Raw genomic sequence first — 22,603 nt, 5'->3', positions numbered from 1 at the left:
TGACTTGTTTGTAGTGACACTTAGCTTAAAGCACAAACAATTGTACAGCTGTACAAAAATATCTTCCTTCTATGATTACTCTATAAGCCTTTTTTCTATTTAACTTTTTTCTCTGTAAATGTTTTGTTAAAAACTAAGACTCAAACACACACATTAGCCTAGACCTACACAGGGTCAAGATCACCCATATCACTGTCTTACACCTCTACATCTTGTCCCACTGGAAGGGCTTCAAGGATAACATGCATGGAGCTGTCATCTCCTATGATAACAGTGCCTTCTTCGAGAATACCTCCTGAGGGGCCTACTTGACACTGTTTTACAGTTAACACTTTTTTAATAAGTAGAAGGAGCATACTCTAAAATAAAGGTAAAAAGCATGGTATAGTAAGTGCAACAGCCGGTAATATAGTCATTTATTATCATTATCAAGTATCATGTACTGTACAAAATTGTATATGCTATAGTTTCATATGACTGGCCATGCTGTAGGTTTGTTTACATCAGCATCACCACAAACACAGGAGTAATGTGTTGCAATAGCTACAGCATCACAGAGGGATAGGAATTTTTCAGCTCCATTAAAATCTTATAGGATCACTGCTGTATGTGTGATCTATGGTTCACTGAAACATTGTTATGTGGTACGTGATAATACATAATATGTCACAAGCCCATAAAGGTATAAACATGAATAATCAGAAGCCTGGTATTCTCTGATTAATCAGGTTCTGGCCTTTACGGGAAGCCTCATGTCCTGATGCCTGAGGAGGGGAAGGTCAGAAGCCAGGACTGAAGCAGGCTCTAAACTCCCCACAAAGAAGATTGAAGAGCAATTATACCACAGAATCCCTGACAGAGGCCACCTCTACCTTTCATGTACACTCCTGGAGATCTGTATTTTCAATTTCTGTCAACAACTAGTTCTTCTACGCCATTTTCAAGAACTCTTCAAAGGTTAGCAAGAAGTATAGTGAGAGAAAATATGACAAATCAAATAAAATCGAGTTATTAGCAGAATACTGAGATCTCAGAAATGCTCTTACTTGCACTCTATACCTTTACCTAACTTTCCTAACTCCTTTCCAAGTCAAGACATAAAGATCTTTGAACCATATAAGGGCTTTCTCCTTAGCTATGGCCCCCCATCATCCAGGTAGCTGGTGGCCTCATCAGGAGTTCTTTCTCTTGGCAGCTCCGTGTAAAAGCAGACATTTGTTAAACAAGGTTGCCTGTAATGACTCCCTAAATCAGGAGAATTTTAGCTTTCCCTCCCATTACTGTAAGGATTGGCACTATGTCTTTGGAGGACATCTGTTGTTTGGATTGGCCCGCAAACCTCCATCTTCCTGGAAGCACCATACTCCCTCCCAACGATGGGCGCTGATGTGATCCTGTCTCCCTGGTCCGAGTGATTGGCCCAGGAAATGAGCTCATATCTTATGGACCAAAATCATTCTCAGAATTTTCTGTTCACCTCTAGAATTGGGAGAGATGAAGACCTTTTTCTCTCAGAAATCTGTGTGGATGTGATCTTGGTCATGAAAATATTTCCAGGACAAGGAAGAAGAAAGTTTGTCAATGAAGAGAGTAAAGCCAGAGAGCAGCTGTAAGGGGCTATGGGATGGAGTATTAGTGGAGTGACTCCCTCGGTCTTATGGCATTAATTATACTCCATCTTGGATTCTGGGCCTTACATTTGTTCCCTTTGCCTAGCTAGTTCAAATTGTCTATCATTTGCAACCAGAAGAGTCCTGTCCACTTCAGTGTTTTCCCCAGAACAGGTGCACAATAAAGGTCACTGGATCCAGGGGAGCAGGCCAAGAATTAGTTCAGCATGAGTGATCAGGCTCCGGAAGAGGAAAGTGAGTGAGCCTGGCTAGAGCATCCTTGCAGGGAAGAGCATGTGTATTGGGCGGGCTGGACCATGGGGAACCAATTTTGCCAACAGGAGGCAAATAACCAACCACATGGCAGCAGCTTATGCCAACAGAACATAGCAGAGGTGACAGTAAGTCCCGGTAGGAAAAGGTCCTTTATCCAGAATTTAAAAATAACATTTAGGGAATTCTGTTATGAGCATTGTAGGATTGGGACTGCAATGATCTTTCTGCGGTCTAATATTTGATATGTGTTGGTTTTCCTTTGTCTTAATAACACTGTCTCTTTTTACTTTGTACCAGTATACTTACATGTGAATTTATGTATGTAATTCTAAAGGGAAAGGAGAAAATTGATGTCAGTCTATTGGGCTTTCTAATGGAGAGCTTTTCTCAGGATTCTGGGTGAGGAATCAAGCCAAGAAGAGTATAACTATTTAAAAGGGAATCCCAGACCTTGAGGGCACAGGCCTTGTCTGACCAAGGGTCACTTCTAACTTCTAGTGTTGCTTTCTGTGGAACTGCAGAAATATATTGTGACCACAATTATTACTTCTTCTATATCAGATTAAGGAATTCTTCAATGGTTAGCTTTTTTTTTTTTTTTTTTTTTTTTGAGATGGAATCTCGCTTCTTCCCGGAGGTTGGGTGCAATGGCATGATCTTGACTCACTGCAACCTCCACCTCCCAGGCTCAAGCAATTCTCCTGCATTAGCCTCCCCAGTAGCTGGGATTACAGGCATGTGCCACCATACCTGGCTAATTTTTGTATTTTCTGTAGAGATGGGGTTTCACCCTGTTGGCTAGGCTGGTCTCGAGCTCCTTACCTCAAGTGATCCACCTGCCTCGGCCTCCCAAAGTGTTGGAATTACAGGTGTGAGCCACTATGCCCTGCCCAAAGTTTAGCAATTTTTTATAGTGGGAAGTGGCTATGAATTGAATAAAATCAATGATTAGAAGACTGTTTACATTCCAGATGTGCCTTGACTTGTCCTGTATCTCTTATGCACCTTTTGCTTTACTTTCATCATTTATTTAAAGGTAGGAATCAGCTTAGGTCTGTACCAGGAAATTGGTGTAAAAATTATTTAACAGGTTGCTAGAAGGAACTCTTCCAATCTCTGTTATGACTTAAGTGCCAATAGAACATATAGCCAGAATGAACATGAGAAAAACCTGCATCTGCTGAAGTTACAAAGGAGTTGTGAAGAACCCCCAACCAGATTGAGACAAAAATACAAAAAGTGCATGACAAAGGAGAAAACTTGGTGATGACACTGTTTTCAGAGAGCTGTTACCACTCTTTGAGCTTCCTAAGACAGGGAGTGGGTTCTAGCTTCCTAAGACAGGGAGTGGGTTCTAGCTCCATCAGCTCAAGCTTTGTAAGAGAAGCTTATCTGGGGTGACCAACAGAACTTTGGAATGTGTTGGGAGTTGAAAGACACAAAGACGGATGCCTAGAAAATTAAAGTATACCTTTGTCAACAGGGCTAAAAGTGGCTATATTGAGAGCAGCCTGAACTTCCAATATTGCTGGACCAACAAACACTGAAGTGTTTTCTGTGGACCAAATATGAATCATTTCTCCTCTCATATGTTAAGTTTTTGTTGTGGCTGATGTTGACCAAAAGTCAGTTGTGTTTATTTCTCAATGTATTTATGCCAGGCATGCTCCTTACTATAATGAAATAATTTAAATAAATAGTATGTGATAACAATAAAAATAAATATGAATGTAAATACAATCATCATTTTTGAAAATTATGATAAAGACAAGTCATTAAAAAATCATGATTTAATAATCCAGATTCTGGGATTATTAAAAGTTTATGACTAAGTGACAGAGTGTGCCTTTCATTATTTCATATTTTTACCCCAAATGCATGTGAATAAACCCATTTTGTAGCCCCATTTAATTCCAAATGAGAACAAATGTTGGCAGAGAACATACCGTCATTTTCTCACAGAGAGGAGCACTGTCAATTGCAAAGCCATTGTCTTGGCCACCAGCTAGGGAAAGTAATAACTTCCAGAAATTCTATTATTTGTGTGCCAGTAGGTCCATATGACCATTGCAAGGCAAGTCTTTTAGTATCATCTACCACATACTTCATGTCAGTTCATTCATTCATTCAATTAATATTGATTGAACTCCCACAGGGAGACTGGCAGAGAGACAATGCCTCCTATTGAACCAGGAAGAGGGAAAATCATGTGACTCATCTGATTCCATCAGTAGGCTTCTGTGGGGGAATCCTGAAAAAGGATATAGCTTGTCATGGACTCTTTCTTCTGATGAAGCTCATTGTGCTAGAAACATTAATAGCCTAAGACTTGCTTCCAGGTATGGCATTCAGCTACTGTCATGCATTGTATAAGGATGGTTCTGTCAATGATGGACTGCACAATCCCATATAATTAAAATACTATATTGTTACTGTACTTTTCTATGTTTAGATATGCAAATACTTAGCAATGTGTTAAAATTGCCCACAGTACTCAGTACAGTAACTACTGTACAAGTTTGTAGCCTATGGGCAATAGGCTCTGCCATATTGCCTAGTGTATAGTAGGCTATACCATGGAGGTTGTGAAAGTATACTCTGTGATGTTTGCACATTGATGAACTTGCCTATCAACACATTTCTCAGAACTTATGTTAAGCGATACATAACTGTATCTATATCCATGGTCTGGTTTGTTCCTGGTGGAGGATAGGCTCCACCACAACACAATGGAACGTTGGCTACACATGGATTTACAGACTCTGGGGTAGTGGCCCTGGGCCTTTCTTGTCATACAGGGCCAGGCAGCCCAGCCCAGGTAGTGGAGAGGTATCTTGGTGCCTCTGAGTATCTGAGGGAGAGAAGCTGGTTCTCATGCATAAAGGAAACTTCATCATCAATTTCTCTAATATTGATCAATTTCCATTTGCCTGTTGAATTTGTGTTAATTTTCCATAACCCTCAATGTTCATGAAGTGTTGAAAAATGCTAATAAGTGTTCATGATAAAAGCTGTAAAATTACTGACTTTTAAGTAACTCTATTTCTATTTCAAAAGTGACTTAGACACCATATAAAATTAGAGATAAAATCCCTTCCTATCTCAGTAGGGTGTTCTAAAAACTGAGACCTTATTCACACAGTACTTGTAACTTCTTTAAGAAAGGAATTACATAAAAATATAATTGATATTAGGATTTGTAAATATCTTAATGAATTCAGGAATTTGAAAATAATACCCCCTCTGTGTGCTATGAATTTCTAAGTATATGAAATACAATGTCTTAAATAGCCATTGTAGTTATATCCTATTTATCTCAAATCATGTGGCTATGATCTTTAATTCTGAGCAATCATGATTCAGACAGGAGAAATTAGAATGGATATTCCACCAACTCTGTGTGTTGTCTCAAGTTAGCTATTAGAGAAGAGAAAATTGAATTGTCCTAATGTTTTCTTATCATTAATGTGAATTTAAAACTCTCTTAGAGTTCTTTCTCAGTTTGGTAAATGCCAATCAATATAGGAATGAATGTTTCTTGTAAGAATACTGAATTTTTACTAAACACGTATCTCATGATAGTAGGGAAGAGAAAGGGATATGCAGATATCAATTACTCCTGGTGATTGGCAACCCATACTGGTCCTCTCATCTGCTCATTAACGGACTCATTCTACGCAATTTGTTATTTAAGGAAGAGAAATAGTGGAGTTGAGAAATTACCGTATCTCATTCCTGACTCAGTGACTCCAAAAGAGGAATTGTATAAGGAAAACTATGTGAGCTTGAGCATGGAAAGTATTGAACAGGAAAACTATGTGAGCTTGAGCATGGAAAACTAGACTACCCTTTGTTCTGAAGAGGCCTTATACCTTGTCATGCCCTTGCCCTGTATCTGTCAAGGTTACCAGGAAAATACGAGAGTTTCTATCATTCCTCTCTAGCCCTTATTCTAGGTTCTTTCTCCCTCTTAGATGAACTCAGAGGCACTTGTCATGATGTGGAGGCTGTGAAGGGGCCCAGTGAGAACATGTCTGTAGACCGACTGTCCTTTTTGGGCCATTTTGATAGAAGCAAGTGCTCCTGCAGCATATACACAAAGGACACGGCACAGTTGATCAGGAATCCTCTAGGCAGAATCTGGTTATAAGCAGGCAGTTTTTAATGTAGCTTCGCAGTATACAGTATTTGCAAGGGAGAAGAAAATGTATAAAGCTACCATTTGGGGTCATTCAATAAATGTCAGAGACTATGCTATGTGTGCTACATCCCCAATCTCATCCTGTCCACACAATGTCTCCAACAGGTTGATATTATTTTTATGCCCACAAGGAAACTGAAGGCTATAGAGCCCACATAAGACCATGTAACTAAGAAAAGCAGAACCTTGATGAAAGTAAAGGATTATCTGAATTCGTAATCCACACACTGACCCCTACCAGGGATCATAACTAAATGAGAAAGACAATATTTATCCTTGAAAAGATGTTTCCTTGAAAAGATGTTTATTAAAATCTAAAGCCATGGAGGTATTTATTAGAGTAAATCATGAAATTGACAATATTCAACTGTTTGACCTGCAAAAATGGCAAGTTCATATGATTTAATCATATCTATTTATAACTCCTTCTGTAGAAGACATTCACAGATGGGGGGAACACATTGCAGAGCTTCCCATAATCACGTTTCTATTGTGTAACATAACAAGAAAAATCACCAGAGCAATATATATTCACTTAAAGTGTATATAATTAAGAAAGAAATTTTCCATGCATTAAAAATTAAAGTTTTATCATTGGGAGATAAAAAACTGGGAATTCTTTGTAAGTAGTACATCAGCTCTGATAAAAGCTGACAGTTTGACACAGAGTAGCCCAGAATACCAAAGCAGACAGTGTATGACAGAACAACAAAATAAGATAATCTAAAAGTGGTATAGGAGAAAGATACTTCTCTGGCCACTCCTGTTGGATTTATTTATGATTTACTATGCATTTGTTTAACTGTTTAGTAATATGAATACAGTTCTTTCATTGTGCATATCTAGTTAATTTCAGTTAACGCTTGCTCTTATAAAATTCCAAAGTAAAAGAGTCTCTTGGGTACTGTGGTTGTCATTCATACTGTTGACCAAATCTGTCCAGCTTTTCTCGTTTTCAGACACAAGAAAATGGAAGTGACATTTCTGAGACCCCTGTGGCTGGGTGAGCCCTGTGACTAGCTCCAGACAATGAATTATGAGCAGAACTAACATATGTCATTTCTGGGCTAAGCATTGAATTGTTGATGTGAGACCTTCTAGAGCTCTCTTTTTCCTGTGGCATGACAGTTGACAGCATTTGATACAATGGCTGCTTTCTCAGTCTCGTTCCTGGGAGGTGAGGAGTTTTGGAGCAGAGCTCCTAGCCCATCGTGATGGATATAGAGCACAAGAGAGAAATAAACTTTATTACAACAAACCACTAAGAATTTGGGGTTGTTTATTACAGAAGCGTTCCCTAGCCCATCTTAACTGATGCAGGCGTCTTGAATAGCTCAACTGCATTTTAAATCCCCATTCTAAAAATAAAGGTTAGGTCTATCTGGTTCCAGTATTTGTATTAGTTCTGATAAACAGACTATGTACCTGACCTACAAAATGGTGCCTGAAAAGGGTATTTTCCACTGTGGGTGTAAGCTACCTCTTTTACTCACAAATAGGACCCTTCATGTCCAGTGACCAGTCCCCCAGATGAAGTACCCCCTCATTGAAACAAAGCCTTCACAAAGGTAGGGAGACTTCAGACAGCTTCATAGGAAGCAGGATTTCACAGGAAACAAAAGCTCTATCTGAAAGAGAATTCCTTTCTCTCTCTCTCTCTCTCTCTCTCTCTCTCTCTCTCTCTCTCTCTCTCTCTCTCTCTCTCTCTCTCACACACACACACACACACACACACACACAATTTACCATGGAGTCAAATTACTTACATTCATTAAAAATCACTCATTTAAGCTGCAACGTTGTCACCAGAAGAGTCTAATAACAAAGATGACGCCTAGAAAGGTTAAAAAATCCATTATAATCCATTAATATATTAGCAAGAGTTATTTATTAGCTAGAATTTTGTGACCATAGAGGCAATAGAATACCTGATTGTCAAATTGGAACTCAAGAAAGAGGCACTAAAGGCCTAGGCAGCCCCTGGGGACTGACCAAACAAGCTGACTTCACACTGTGAACAGTAACACGAGAGAGTGGCGGGGAGCATGAAAAACTGATTTTGCCGACTTATGATTTCACCCTGGAGAAGAGACCATTTTAACAGTGATTCCAAAAGAGGAGTCAACAGGAAGACTGTGTGAGCTTGAGCATGGAAAACTAGGCTATCCTTTGTTCTGAAGACACCTTATACCTCTTCTTGCCCTTGCCCTATGTCTGTCAACGTTACCAGGAGAATGCAAGAGTTTCTGTCATTCCTCTCTGATTCCAAATGAGGTTTTTCTTGAGAAAAAGCCCCATAATTAGAGATGTATATCAGTAACATGATATAAGGGGGAAACAAATTTCTGTTAAGAATCCTGAGTCTCTGTAAACACATTTGTACATTTTTAGTCTACTAGGTAAGATTTGCCTATTTATCAGCTGCTGCCAAATATGTAGCACTTGTTCTAATTTATAGAAAATTTCTATTGAAATGTGTAGCTGCAGGCAAGCCTATGAAGCTCCTCACATTTCAGAGAAACAGTGAGTCTTGTCATAATGCACTGATAATCTGCAAGATGCTAAGTACTATTATAGGTCCGGCCATGCCTAGCAATCATGTGATGAATGAGAGCATATCACAGAAAACAAAATATGTATGAAAACAGCATTCATTTTAAGAAAAAATATGAGATAAAACATGACAACATATTTTGTTGACAAGCAAAAGAGAGAGAGCCTCCCTCTCTCCTCCCCACACTCACCATCTCTGCCAGCAGGGATCTTTGAAAGAGCTGACCATTGCATAGGTAATTTATGCAGCTCTTGTAACACCCAGACACTAATGCAAATTCCCTACTTAGTAATGCTGACCTTCACTGCACCAAATCAGGGCCTAGCAACCAGAAATTTCCCTTCAATCTTGCTTGGAAGAGTTACATTTTAAAACCTGTCATCCTGCATAGGCAGCTACCATTTAACTGTCATCAATACAGCTTTTAGAATTTAAATTGAGTAGCATGTAAAATACTCCTTAGCTGCAGGTAATTGTAGTTTATAATTTGTTTCCTCCTTTGAATGTTCTACTACAAGATTCTGTGCATTCTCAGTTTTGAAGAGTGGGTCAAGAAATATGGTTTGATAAATAAACCAAGGCTAACCTAAAACTTTTGACTTAAATTACACTGAAGTTTTAAAAATGTATTGCACTTGTTTTTAACTGCTTTAGTGTAATAACTTGCTATGGCTGCCATAACAAAAAACTACAGACTGGGGTGGCTTAAGCAACAGAAATTTGTTTTCTTTCAGTTTTGGAGACTGAAAGTCCAAGCCAACATGCCAGTAGGTTTGGTTCTGAGCCCTGTCTTCTTGGTCTGCAGATGGCCACTCCCTTGCTGGGTCCTCACATGGTTTTTCCTCTGTGTATGCACATTTCAGGTGTCTATTTGGGTGGCTGAATATCTTCTTTTTTTTTTTTTTTTTTGAGACGGAGTCTCACTCTGTCGCCCAGGCTAGAGTGCAGTGGCTTGACCTCAGCTCACTGCAAGTTCCGCCTCCTGGATTCACACCATTCTCCCGCCTCAGCTTCCCAAGTAGCTGGAACTACAGGCACCCGCCACCATGCCCGGCTAATTTTTTTTTTTTTTTTTTGTATTTTTAATAGAGATGGGGTTTCACCTTGTTAGCCAGGAAGGTCTTGATCTCCTGACCTCTTGATCCGCCCACCTCGGCCTCCCAAAGCGCTGGGATTACAGGCGTGAATCAACCCGCCCGGCCGAATTTCTTCTTTTTATGAGGACACCAGCCAGATAAGATTTGGGGCCACCCTAACAGCCTCATTTTAACTGAACCAGCTCTTTAAAGGCCCCATATCTAAAAACAGTCCCATTCTGAGCTATTGGGGGTTAGGGCTTCAACAAAGGAATTGTAGAAGGACACAATTTAGCTCATCATATTTAGTACACAGAATAAGATACAGCCTTTTCATGATCACTCAGAATCTCAGTGTTAGACATTCATATGTTTTTCTATGTGGTCAGCATATAGAGAGTGAGGGGGTTATGGAACGTACTTTTTTAGAGAAGTCCCTAGAATCACTTTGCCACCTGGAAGCCATAGACTTTTGCTGTTCATTACTGGAGTCACTAGCCACATGTGGCTAGTTACATCCAAATTAATTAAACTTTAAAAGATTAAAAACTTAATTCCTCATTTGTACTAGTCACATTTCAAGGGTTCAGTAGCCAGATGTGGCTAGTGGCCACCATACTGGGAAGTGCCAATATCAATTATTTTTATTATCACAAAATTCTATTAGACTGTGCAGCTGGACTGTTGCAGCTTTCCTGCTGACATGAACTTGTTCCATTTTTACCTGTGATGTCCTCAAGAGAGCTTGACACAGCCAGAGTCCTCAGGGGCTATGCTATTTTACTCAGTGTTTTCTTCCCTTTCTCTTTATCACGGTCATCTCAGTTTCTCACTGTCATTGTTTTTGGTCACTGCCTTTATTCTTCATCATATTTTCTCCTAATTCCACTATTTTGCCTTTTAATTTCTTGCTTTTTTTCCTTCTCACTCACTCTTTTGTTTGGCTTCATTTTCTCATATCCTTTTGTTTGTTGAAATGGTACAATTTTGCTCTGAAAGGTTTTGTCAAACTGTGAAAAATTCCCTTTCTTCTAGTCAGTAAATACCATTAATCTTTATGTTGTTGGCTACTCTTGAAATTTTATTGGTGTTGCAATCAGATATACATCTTAGTTTAAGAGTGCCTCATGTCTGAATAGTGGATAAGATGGCCATATAGTGTGTCTGGAAAGCACAGCAATTGCAGGAAGTTCGTGTCCTCTTATTCCTCTTTTTGACTCTGGTATCAGCTCCCGAGAGGCAGGAAGGACTCTGGAGTCAGTCTGCCTGAGTTCAAACTGTATTATCATCACCTCCTAGCTATTAGGTTTCAGCAGGATTTAACTTCAGTTTTTTTCATTTGTAAAATGGAGTTTAAGAACAATATTTACTTTATAAAGTTGTTAGGATTAAATAAATTTACTTGAGAAAATGGTGTCTACAATATAACTCAATAGGTGGGAGCAGTTATTATTTCTCAGGAAAAGTTTAGCTCTTTACAAGATTGCTATTGACCTTGCCTGCTGGACAGTACTGAGAGTGTTTTTAAGCAGAGGAACATTTTTTTTTTTCCATGTGGACTCTTTTTGGTGCACCTATTTCATACTCAATTTCTGCTAGGCACTCCATCCATTCGATCAGTCTGCCATCTATCTACAGAGACAAGGCTTAAGCAGAGATTAGTATAAGAATGGGAATAATCTGATGCTAAATCATATTCAACAGAAACTATATTTTGTAAAATTTGGTAAAGATTGTGCGTAGTGTGACCTGGACTCATCAGGAAAGTCTTCAGAGATCCCAGAAAAGAATAATTTCCCTTCCACAGAAGAATAGGAGGAGAAATCAGAGCCATGTGAGGAAGGAGTTGAACCGAGGTGGAGAGACTGGACTGAACCATAGAGAGGAAGCCCTGGGTAGGGAAACAGGATAGATGAATGGGGGTAAGAGTGAGCACACTGGCAGGTACAGGAGTCAAAATCTGTGTGGGGGCCAGAAGGGGACATTTTAGTTATCTCAGTGTCTCAATATAAGTAATTTCCTATATAATTTTTTAAAAAATATATGCTATAATGTATTTTTGATTGTTTAATTTATTAAGCTCCCTTTCAACGACTTTATTTCTAAGTTAGAGCCTTTCAAATTCTCATCTCCCTTTAGGTTTTTAAGAATGAGTTCATCTTAGCATCATCCACATATGTAAGGAAAATTCACCAACATGTCAAATATGTCATTAACAAAATATCAAATTGCAGTGAACCTCCCATTGACCAGAAGAACATTAAATAACTCAGGTGTAGAACAACATGTAATTGTTCATGGTTCTTCAAGAGAAGTACATGTGAAGAGAAATTCAAACAATCAGTTTGTTTCAAATCTATATTTATTTTGTACCATCTATACATTAGAAAAATATATTTGATATTTTAAAGTATACAATAGAAATATAAGAAATATCTTTACCTTCAAATAGTAATAAAGCACTTATGCAAAGAAAAACAACTAAATGATATCAAGTGATTTATGTTTAAATGACAAAATGAGTAGTATAGTATTAAATCACATGAAATCTTATTAATGGGAGAGATTAAGGGATGTTGAGAAGTATCATCCTAAGAGTTGCTGATACTTGAGTGTACCTTAAAATGTGTAGCATTTAGTTAGGTGAAAAGAAAAAAGCCACTCTTCTTGCTAGGGAAAAACATTATGAGTAGAGTACAGAGGCAAGAATGAGCCAGAGTTCTCCCGGGCAGTGTGAAAAATAGAGGCCAGAGTCACACTGGACAGTCTGCAAAGCTAAGGTTTTTGGATAGAAAATTAAAGGTGGGACTTCAGTGATAGATCGATAATTTTTCTCTGAAACACAAATCTTCAATAAGTATTTACCCTAGGTAGCAAAGCATGACTCTCTGACAAAATTATAGAAACATGATAAATGGTCAAAGTACCTACTGTAATGCAGAGTATAGTGTTAGTTATTGCAGTTTTTTAACAGGTGCACATTATCAAAATTAGTGATCTAGGATGGAGAGTTATAGTCCCTGAAATACCTACTCCAAAGTGGCTACTCAGATACTAATTGGTTTTATCCAATTTTGCCTTACTCATCATAACCTTTCTCTTAAATTCTTACTTTCTTCTTTCCCTGTTTTACTTTTCTATTTTTACTTATCTAACTCTCTTTTTCCATATGTCTCCTAGAATTTAGTATACCCAAGAACATTTTTAGTTTCAGGCTAATAAAATTTCTTCTTTCTAATTCATTTACTCAGCAAATATTTATTGAGTACCTACTGTGTTCTGGGAAACTAGTCTAAACAGATTGTTTAATGAACCAAATAGACTTAAAAATCTCTGCCCTTAGAGAGCTTTAATTTAGGTAAGTAGAGAGAGATAATGAAAGGAAATCATGAAATATCCTCATTATTATTCCATTTTAAAGGTGAAAGAACTCATATTCAGAGAGCTAGGCGAATTTCCCGAGATCATGTAGTTACTAAAAGGCAAAATAAAGCTGAAACTCTTATATATTCAGTCACAATTACTTACAGTGAAATAAATGATTACTAAATTGTATATATAAACCTTCAGTTGACTTTTGGCACCTGAGATACACATCTTTTGCCTCCATCAATTCTACACATTCTTTGTGTCTTTGTTTTGAAAGACTGGAACTAATATGCGTTAAAGCTTCAATGAGAAGGAGTATGAGGATCTCTAGAGTTAGAGTCTATTACTAATCTTTATCTCTCTGCAGAACACACAAATTGAGAATAGGTGGTAATTTGATCACGTTCCACTTAGCTCCATCCTTAACAGTTCCTGGATATCAGCACCCTGGGCAGCCACTCTTCAGCCAACCCCTTTTAAAGTGATTCTCAATAAAACACTACACACTATCTTCTCTTCTTCTGCATTTTAAATATAATATGGCATTTCCCTCTTATGACATTTCCCTACAGCTAATTGTCCAGAACATATCTAACCTCTATATGCTCAATTAGTGAGTGGTAAAAAGTGCATTAAGAATGACATTTGAATTTAACATTCCAAACAGAACATCTGGTTTAAGTGAGTCAAATAATAAAATTTGTACAGTTTAAAGATGTGGTGGCACTTTCTTATTTATACATTATTTATATTTATTGACCGTGACTGCCTTAAATGAACTGTCAAAAATTTGAACTTCATACAAACATTTGGATGTATAGAAATTAGACAACAAGGAAATTCCCTGATCTAAATATACCCTACAAATATGAATGTTCACTGGCTGACAGGATTATAATTTAGATAACTTCACTACAGTGAGAAAAAAAAGCCACTTTGGAAAGGGAGTCCAGCCTCCCAAAATAGAGAGGTTGCTTGCAAAGAAATTCAGGAAATGAATGCAAGATAATAGGTTTCTTCATTTGAAATTGTGAGGCGGTAAATTCCTTATTATTTATAAGAGGAACAGTAGACTTCTATGCTGGCATTTTGATAAATGATAAGACTTACTGGAAAGAAAGCTTGTGGATTCTAAGCAGAAACTTCTCACAATTACTGCATGATCATTCTTTTCTGCATGGAAGGAATACTTCTCTGAACAACTTCTGCTATGGTCTGATCTTTGTCATTGTTTATGGTGTGGTTTACACAGAGAGGAAATTGACATTTGTACCTTTTATTTTATTTATTATTATTATTATTATTATTATTATTATTATTATTATTTTGAGACAAAGTCTCGCTCTGTCGCCCAGGCTGGAGTGCAATGGCGCGATCTCCGCTCACTGCAAGCTCTGCCTCCTGGGTTCATGCCATTCTCCTGCCTCAGCCTCCCGAGTAGCTGGGACTACAGGTGCCCACCACCATGCCTGGCTAATTTTTCATATTTTTAGTAAAGACGGGGTTTCATCTTGTTAGCCAGGATGGTCTCGATCTCCTGACCTTGTGATCCGCCTGCCTCGGCCTCCCAAAGTGCTGGGATTACAGGCCTGAGCCACCGCGCCCAGCCTGGAAATTTCAAGACCAAATTTTTGTTAATGAATACAGTGGAGAAAAAGTAATTAAATAATGGAATGTTCTGCTTTATCTTTTCCACCTATTCATTTTAGCCTGCCAAGTGAATGTGTACAGAAATGTCTGGGTGGCGGGGGTGTGAGTGTATAGCATATGTGTGTGGCTATGTGTGTATAACCTTGTAGTGTGTGTATGCACATGTCTATTGTGTGTGATTTATGCGTTTGTGTGGTTGTGATGTGTTTGTCTATGGTGTGTGTCTGCCTGGTATATGTGACATGTGAGAATGGGGGATTGCATGTGGGTAGTGTGGTGTTTTGTGTGTGCATATCTGACGTAAAGCTCTGGAACTGACATTTTAATTGTACTTAAATGTACGATTAAAATAAAAAAATTTCAATGAGTCCATTTATTCATATTTTTTATTTTTTATTTTTGTGTCACAACTTGAATTCCTCTCAATTCCGCATATATCCTCTCAATCCCTTGGGCCTAAAGTTGTCTTGGCCCAACAACAGTAAACAGGCAATGTCTAAATTAAATATTAAGGTCTGACCTTTCTTTTTCCATCTCATAAAGAACATATAAAGGCCGAATACTAAAGATTGTGGGACTAAAAGCTTTTCAGAGAAGCCATGCTGATTTTGTTCACATTTATATTTTTGTATATAGGACATTTATATTTATATTTGTTCTAAATATTCCTGTAAAACATCCTAGACTTTTATCACCTTCAAACTGTATGATATTTAAGACATTTAATTTATTCATGCAGGGTGAAAGATAGTTGAGATAATTTAGCACATAGTTGTTTAATATATATATTTATTTCAAATTTCTACCAAAGTGGTATATGGCTCTAAGTCTTCTAATAGGTCACTTTAAAATTCTTATTCTCTGGTTTATTTCCTGCAGTAAATCACTATTGATTGATAATCTTATGGCATGAAATAGTACAATGATGTACTTCTGCATTTAAAGAGATTAGAGTTTCTTTGATAGTAACAATTGCCCCTTTTACTTTAAAAATTGTATTTCTGAAAATGATGTTATTCTGATCTCAAGTGGCATCCTATTCAGCTTTCATGCAACAGTGAGCGTCAAACTGAGGTAGAAAGCACATGCACACAGCTTTTTATTAGAGATTTTTTAAAAGAACACTATAGAAAGTGTTAAATAGAGAATACGACTTAAACTGTGCATTTATTTGAAACATTAGGCAAACCAAAGTAAGCTATTTTGCCAATTTAGCCATTGCATAGACTGGTGGCTTTACCCTTCCTAGTTTTCAGTGTCTAAGATCAGGTACTGTTTGGTAACATGGTACAACTGACTGGTCTACTATTTCCAAAATCCCTGCAGTAAGTCAGGGATTAAGTAAGGTCAAAAAATGTCCTCAATATAGGCCAGTGAAAATATTACTAATTTAGGATTTTCTTTCACTTATTATAATATATATACACATTAATATATGTTAACTAGGAAATAAAAAATTTTCTACATGGAGTTGTCAAGAGGAAAGGCCACAGATCACATGCCTTCTTCCTAATGCATTTCTGATTGCCAGCATATTGTGTGTGTGTGTGTGTGTGTGTGTGTGTGTGTGTGTGTGTGTGTAAGGATTTAAAAGAAAGAGATTAAAGTTGTTTTAATCTCACTTTAGGCTGGCAAGTGAAAATGTTGCTTTGTTGTATTATTTGACTCTTATTCTTGCTTCCTTGCTAGCTTCATTTTTAGAGATGGGGTCTTGCTTTCTGGCCCAGGCTGGAGTGCAGTGGCACAATCACAGCTCACTATATCCTTGAACTCCTGGGCTCAAGGGCTACTCCTACCTCAGCCTCCCAGCTCTTGTTTTTCACTCTGTTTCTGACTATTACTACTGCTAAGAATATGCTGAAGTAGTAAAAACTCATTTTTCAAAACAAACGTCTTATATATGTTTTCATAAACAAATTAATAAACTTTTATAAACTAAATGGATGTATGTTGTGTCCCCTTACTTAAACAATTGATTAAAAGGTTAGAACAATGCAAAAGTGCTTGGTGATCTATAACGTGTACTCTAAAGCTGACATACTGGCTGATGACTGGTAAAAGTATTAGCAAGTCCAATCAATGTGACCAAATATCCAAAAGGAAAAATGTTTATTACTTCTGCCTAGTAGGCATAGAGATAAAGAAGGTGGGCCACAGAAAAACCTAGGTTTTTCAGGAGTCTAGAAAGTCCATCATGCTTTCTTTTCTCCTATATCCCCACTACTGCTCCTCAATTTTACCCTCAAAATACAAGTCTAATGATCAATGCATGTAAAACTGTTGGGAAGGTGCTAAATGAAGGTGGTCATAAATACTAAGGCACAAATTTGACCTGTGGTAAACTAGTGATGACACCAGTTGCTGAACATGTATGTTCACTGGTCCCTGCTCTACATATATGTTTTATAGTTTCCATGTGTTCATAACTGAGAGATGATTCTTTGGTATTTTTAATGCCTGGGTAACACAAGCGTCTTTGGAAACCACAACATGATTATTGGTTGATTGTTTAGAAAAACCAGTTATTTCTCCACCACCTTAGGTTCCCCTAAATCATGTGTATATACATCATTCTTTCCCTAGAAGACCCACATGACAAAGACAAACTAGCTGCTCACCAAATCTGTTCTCTTGGGATCATAGCTTGACTGCATTTTCCAAACTCCCTTATAACCAGGTGAGGTTATATGACTAAATTCTAGCCAAGGGAATGTGGGGGGAAATAATGCAGTCATGATTCACAAATGCTTTTGGCATGGTCCTCTACTTTCTCTCCCCATGTGCTATCTGAGTTTTGAGTTTTGATCCCAGGGCCATCTAGGGACCCATGTGTTGAAAATGGCAGATCATCCATCATCCTGGATTCCTGAATGACTATGCAGAGCAGATATATTTTTCTACCACAAATCAGACATCATGTAATAAGCAAATAATTGTTTATCATGTTAAGCCATCAAGATTTTAGGATTTTTTTTTTTTTCCAGAGTCTCACTTTGTTTCCCAGGCTGGAGTGCAGTGATGCAATCTTGGCTCACTGCAGCCTCTGCCTCCTGAGTTCAAGCAATTCTCCCACCTCAGTCTTCCAAATAGCTGGGAGTGCACCATCATGCCTGGCTAATTTTTGTATTTTTAGTAGGGACCAAGTTTCGATATGTTGGCCAGGCTGGTCTTGAACTCCTGACCTCAAGTGGTCCACCCACCCTGGCCTCCCAAAGTGCAAGGGTTACTGGTGTGAGCCACTGCAACAGCCAGGATTTACTCTTATAGCATCCAGTATTACTTTAACCAATACAATAGGCCGCATTCAAATAAAACTAATATATATTTCAGTTACTACCTGTCATACAGCAGATGCTTAATAAAATATAGCTATTATTAATCACAAAAATGTTATTTTACCTATCTTGCTTATATAAGTCTCTAATGTGTTTTATTGAAGTAGTAGGAGACAGAGACAAGCAGTGGTTACACAGAGTTCTGCTTTGCTGTCATTCATAGGGAATTCAGAATCCATTATTCCTGCTGGAAAATAAGCATAAACAGGCTTAGTCAGGGGTAATATTAGGTACCTGTATATTGTCCTTCATACAGCACAGTCTTAATCAGTGCTTGCTCATTGTACTGATAAAAAATTTTAAAAAAATGAGTAATTACTTTGTCTTCCTCTATCAGTCCTTTTTCACACTGCTATAAAGAACTGCCCAAGGTTGGGTAATTTATAAAGAAAAGAAGTTTAATTGACTCACAGTTCCACATGCTGGGGAGGCCTCAGGAAACTTAGAATCATGGTGGAAGGGGAAGCAGGCACATCCTACAGGGCAGATGAGAGAGAGTGTGTATAGGTGGAAATGTCAAACACTTATAAAACCAGCAGATCTCGTAAAAATTCACTCACTATCACGAGAACAGCATGGGAGGGATCGGCTCTCATGATCCAATCACCTCACACCAGGTCTCTCCCTCAACCCCTGGGGATCACAATTCAAGATGATTTGTGATCAAGATGAGATGTCGGTGGGGACACAAATTCTAACCATATCACCCCCCTCCAGCCTCCCGCAATTAGGTTATGATCTGGTAACTTTTGCAACAGACCATGGAGAAGACAGAACTGCTATGGTACCCTGGCGAGGTTAGAAGCCTAACTGAAAGCAAATGCTCCAAGCACATCAAAATATTCTAACATTGATAGCAGAAAACAGTTGTTTTGGTTGACATTTAAATTACATCTGAATACAAGGCTCTAACATACAAAATAGTACATAAAAAGTAATAATTCAGAAAATGTCAAAATTCATAATGGCTTATTCTCACTTGGGTATGACATTTCTCAAAAGACTGAAATATCTCTTTGCAATTTGACTGTTAGAGCTCTAACCTAATTCATACAAAGTGAGCATTCAATGCTAAAGTTTCCATTTTTTAATGTATTACATTAGAAATATAATATGAAGCAGGCATCGTTGCCTTAAAATACCATCCTACGGTATGTTCAAATAGTGGTATTAGACAATGGCTTTTTTGAACAGAAGTCTTAAATTCATGGATCTATTAGATGGGAAGATTATTTTAGGTAAACCATAACTTTTTATTTAAAGAGAGGGGTTAGGAAGTAGACTCTGTAATTAGTCATAAAAGGCTGTCATTTACCATTTCTTGACATATGATTCATTCCCCAAAGGAAAGTAATATATTATTTGAATTTGAATTTTTTATAATGCACATAGTATTTGCATTCTTTGTAGTATTTACTTTTGTGTAGTATAAACTTTTTATTGACATACAACATACCTATAGAAAAGTGGACAAATTATAAATATACAACTCAATGAATTTTTGCAAAGCTAACCTACCTGTGTAACTAGTACTCAGGCTTAAATACAGGATGCTATCTGTATCCCAGAAGCTCATGCTTCCAGTCACTAACCCTTTGTCTCAAGAGTAACAACAAACCTGACCCTCAATACCATACACTACTTTTGCTTCCTTTTGAACTTTATGTAAATGGTATCACACAGTAGCTTTAATATATATTGATAGATTTCCAAAGTGGTTGTAAAAATTATACTCCTGTCAATAGAGTATCAGAGCTCCAGTTGCTCCCATACTCACCAACACTTGAGAGTGTGCACATATTATTTTTATAATAATAACAATAGTACTAATGGTTAATAATTATAAAGCCATTCCAAGTCAAAAGAACTAATATGAGGCCTAGACCACTTATTTTTAAAATGGGGAAAATAATATTTAAATTTTTATTATGAAAATGTTTATACATACAGAAAATTAGAGAAAAACACCCAGATTTAACAACAGTTAATATTCTGCCGCAATTCTTCAACTATTTTTTGACTGAAGTATTAAAGTAAATTATAAGAGAAGGACCGAACAAGTGGTGAAATAAGACTCTCCAGCAATCATTCATCCACAGAAACATCAATTTGAACTATTCAAACACTGAAAATACTTTCACAAGAACTAAGGAATCCAGGTGAGAGATGACAGTACCTGGTTGTAGCACAATCATAAGAAAAAATACATTGAAGAGGATAGGAAGAACAGTTTTATATTGCCTGTATCTCTCCCTCACCCAGTCCCAGGCAGCAGTATGGACAGAGATATTGTGCACTTTGGAGAAAGACAGGGAAGTGAGCACAGGGCTTTTTCTTGGACTCCAACACCAGGCCTGCCGTAGTCAAACCCAGCACCAAGAAGGCCTCCATGGCTGCAGACTCCAGGCTGGTACCTTTCTACTGAGTCTCCAAACCACCATGGCCCAGTGGTAAACACACAGGCCTAGGTTTCAGGCCTGTGCAGGGGAACCAATCTGTTTGCACCACCAACAGGTTGACTTCACTGACCCTGGGTTCTGGACAGCCCTAAAGGCAGACAGGTCTCAGCAGCCCCACGCTTCCAGTCCACCCCAGTGCCATGTTGCCTGCAGTGAACCTGGGCTTAGGTATGCTCCAGCACTGTCAGCTCCGGTGCTCCCAGGCTTCAAGTACACCCCAACACTGCACAAGCCTTAGCAGCTGCCAGGTACCATGCCCAGAATCTCTGGACAAGCAGACTGTTGAAAAACTTTCTCAGATAAAGTCACTCTGAGAAGACTGGAATAAGTAGCTACTCCTTCAAATGTGCATACATTGGTGCATGACCACAAGGGTCAAGAGCAATCAGTGAAACATGACATCACCAAAGGGACAAAATAAAATGCCAGGAACTAACCCTAAAGAACTGGAGATGTATGAACTGCCTGACAAATATCTAAAAGAACTGTTTTCAAGGAAATTCAGTGAACTTCAAGACAACACAAATAAAGGAGTCAACAAAATGAGAAAAACAATTAGTGACCAGTACGTGAAATTTAATAGAGAGATTGAAAATTTTTTTAAAAAGTCAAACAGATCCTAGAGCTGAAAAATACAATGAATAAAATGAAAACTATAATAGAGAGCATCAACAATGAAATTGATCAAGCAAAAAAGTCTGTGAATTCAAAGACAGGCAATTTTTAAATATTAAGGAGGAAAAACAGATGAATAAAATAAAAAGCTTTCAGAAGTTATGAAACAACATCAAAAGTGTAAATGTTTGAGTCATAGGAGTTGAAGAAGAAGAGAAAGATAAAGGGGTTATTAAATAAGCCTTAAAAGTTTAATTAAAGACATAGTAGCATAAAATTTTCCAAACATGGAGAAAGATATAAATATCCAGGTACAGGAAAGTTAAGGTGTCCAATCAGACTAAATCCAAACAAAACTACCTAACAAGATGTTTTAATCAATCTGTCAAAATCAAAGGCAAAGAGAGGATTCTGAAAGCAGCAATGTTAAAAAAACAAAACAACATATAAGGGAGTTCCAATAGAGGTAGCAACACATTTCTCAGAAGAAACATTATAGGACAGGAGATAGTGAGATTATATGTTCAAAGTTCTGAAGACAAAAACTCACAACTGAGAATACTGCACTCTTGAGCAAAGTTGTCCTTCAGAAATGAAGGAGAAACAAAGACTTTTCCCAGATAAACAAAAGCTAGAGAGTTCATCACAACCAGACCTGTCTTACAAGGAATACTAAAGGTAGTTCCTCAAGCTGAAAGAGAAGAACACTAATGAGTAACATAAAAGCATCTGAAAGTATAAAACTCACTGGTAAAATAAATACATGATCAAGTTCAGAATACCCTAATACTGTAATGACGATGTATAAATCATTTTTATCTTTATTATAAATGCTAAAAGACAATCAATTAAAAATAATAATAACTAGGCCGGGCGCGGTGGCTCAAGCCTGAAATTCCAACACTTTGGGAGGCCGAGACGGGCAGATCACGAGGCCAAGAGATCGAGACCATCCTGGTGAACACAGTGAAACCCCGTCTGTACTAAAAAAAATACAAAAAACTAGCTGGGCGAGGTGGCGGGTGCCTGTAGTCCCAGCTACTCGGGAGGCTGAGGCAGGAGAATGGCGTAAACCCAGGAGGCGGAGCTTGCAGTGAGCTGAGATTCGGCCACTGCACTCCAGCCTGGGTGACAGAGCGAGACTCCGTCTCAAAAAAAAAAAAAAAAAACTACAATTATTCACTAAGAGACATACAATACAAAAGATTGGTAAATTTTGACATTAACAATTCAAAATGTGCAAAGAGAGAGTGGAATAAAAATTTAGTGGGGTTCTTTTTGCAACCAAAGTTAAGTTGTTTTCAGCTTAAAATATCCTATGATAGCTATCAGACTTTTTTAAAGTATCATAGTAACCACAAAACAAAATCCTACCGTAGCTACACAAAAAATAAAGATTAGGACATCAGAACATACTACTAGAAGCCAGGCATGGTGGTGTGTGCCTGTAGCCTTAGC

Source organism: Rhinopithecus roxellana, chromosome 4 (genome assembly GCF_007565055.1).
Source record: "Rhinopithecus roxellana isolate Shanxi Qingling chromosome 4, ASM756505v1, whole genome shotgun sequence".
Classification (NCBI taxonomy): domain Eukaryota; kingdom Metazoa; phylum Chordata; class Mammalia; order Primates; family Cercopithecidae; genus Rhinopithecus; species Rhinopithecus roxellana.
This window is presented reverse-complemented; position numbering follows the sequence as displayed.